The sequence below is a fragment of the Phytophthora infestans genome, genomic scaffold, assembly GCF_000142945.1.
Source record: "Phytophthora infestans T30-4 supercont1.68 genomic scaffold, whole genome shotgun sequence".
NCBI lineage: Eukaryota > Oomycota > Peronosporomycetes > Peronosporales > Peronosporaceae > Phytophthora > Phytophthora infestans.
Window position 1 is genome coordinate 151,180 of NW_003303691.1, and position 1,734 is coordinate 152,913.

Here is a 1,734-nt window from a genome sequence, read left to right on the forward strand (position 1 = left end):
TTCTATTTCGTCTACCTCGCACGCTTTCTCAGCGAGATTACAACAAGCGCGTCGTAGTCACTCGGTAAGTTTCGCCTGCGAGTCCTTACACTCCTGCATGTAGTAATGCCAAACCTACCGTCTGGGCCTTTTCACGGTGGAGTGTCGCCACTGTCATCAGCGATGAACTTTCCTCGGACACCATCTAGCGTCAACCGGCTGAACCGAGTCAAAGGACGGCAAGGTGGCCTCGAGCAGCGTGTAATAAATATGTCGTCCCGACGAGACGATGAATAGCGTCGATGAGTTTATGCGGCTTAGCAAAGGCAATGAGCGGAGTCGTATCCGTGAGAGCGCATGAAGCGTGCGTTTGGGGCGTGGTTGCAGTGGTTGCAGTGGTTGTGCGTGTTTGTATTTGCGTTGGGTTTGTTATTCTGAGTGCGGTTTCATTGTTCAGCCTTCCCATATAGTCTAGGCGGTTAGGATAGCTGGCTCTCACCCAGCAGACCCGGGTTCGAGTCCCGGTGTGGGAACATCTTTTGCTTTTCTTTCTTTCTGCTTCTTCTATTTCGTCTACCTCGCACGCTTTCTCAGCGAGATTACAACAAGCGCGTCGTAGTCACTCGGTAAGTTTCGCCTGCGAGTCCTTACACTCCTGCATGTAGTAATGCCAAACCTACCGTCTGGGCCTTTTCACGGTGGAGTGTCGCCACTGTCATCAGCGATGAACTTTCCTCGGACACCATCTAGCGTCAACCGGCTGAACCGAGTCAAAGGACGGCAAGGTGGCCTCGAGCAGCGTGTAATAAATATGTCGTCCCGACGAGACGATGAATAGCGTCGATGAGTTTATGCGGCTTAGCAAAGGCAATGAGCGGAGTCGTATCCGTGAGAGCGCATGAAGCGTGCGTTTGGGGCGTGGTTGCAGTGGTTGCAGTGGTTGTGCGTGTGTGTATTTGCGTTGGGTTTGTTATTTTGAGTGCGGTTTCATTGTTCAGCCTTCCCATGTATTCTAGGCGGTTAGGATAGCTGGCTCTCACCCAGCAGACCGGGGTCCAAGTCCCGGTGTCCGCACCTATTTCGCTTTTCGATCTTCCGGCTTTTTAAATTTCGGCAACTTGGCCCCCCTTTCACAGCCGAGATACAAACAACCGCGTCGTCGTCCCCCGTAAGGTTTCGCCCTGCGAGTTCCTTACTCTCCCGAATGTAGTAATGCCAAACCTCCCGTCTGGGTCTTTTCACGGTGGAGTGTCGCCCACTGTCATCAGCGATGACCTTTCCTCGGACACCATCTAGCGTCAACTGGCTGAACCGAGTCAAAGGACGGCAAGGTGGCCTCGAGCAGCGTGTAATAAATATGTCGTCCCGACGAGACGATGAATAGCGTCGATGAGTTTATGCGGCTCAGCAAAGGCAATGAGCGGAGTCGTATCCGTGAGAGCGCTTGGAAGGATGGCGAGTGCGTATGAAGCGTGCGCTTGGGGCGTGGTTGCAGTGGTTGTGCGTGTTTGTATTTGCGTTGGGTTTGTTATTCTGAGTGCGGTTTCATTGTTCAGCCTTCCCATATAGTCTAGGCGGTTAGGATAGCTGGCTCTCACCCAGCAGACCCGGGTTCGAGTCCCGGTGTGGGAACATCTTTTGCTTTTTTTTCTTTCTGCTTCTTCTATTTCGTCTACCTCGCACGCTTTCTCAGCGAGATTACAACAAGCGCGTCGTAGTCACTCGGTAAGTTTCGCCTGCGAGTCCTTACACTCC

General features: G+C 52.7%; 1 pseudogene across 1 annotated transcript; it reads left to right on the forward strand.

The window, feature by feature from the left end:
- The first annotated feature begins 980 nt into the window (after positions 1 to 980).
- Positions 981 to 1,053, forward strand: PITG_29821 (annotated as a pseudogene). Its single transcript has one exon. The product of its transcript is annotated as a tRNA-OTHER (tRNA).
- Positions 1,054 to 1,734: the final 681 nt, after the last annotated feature.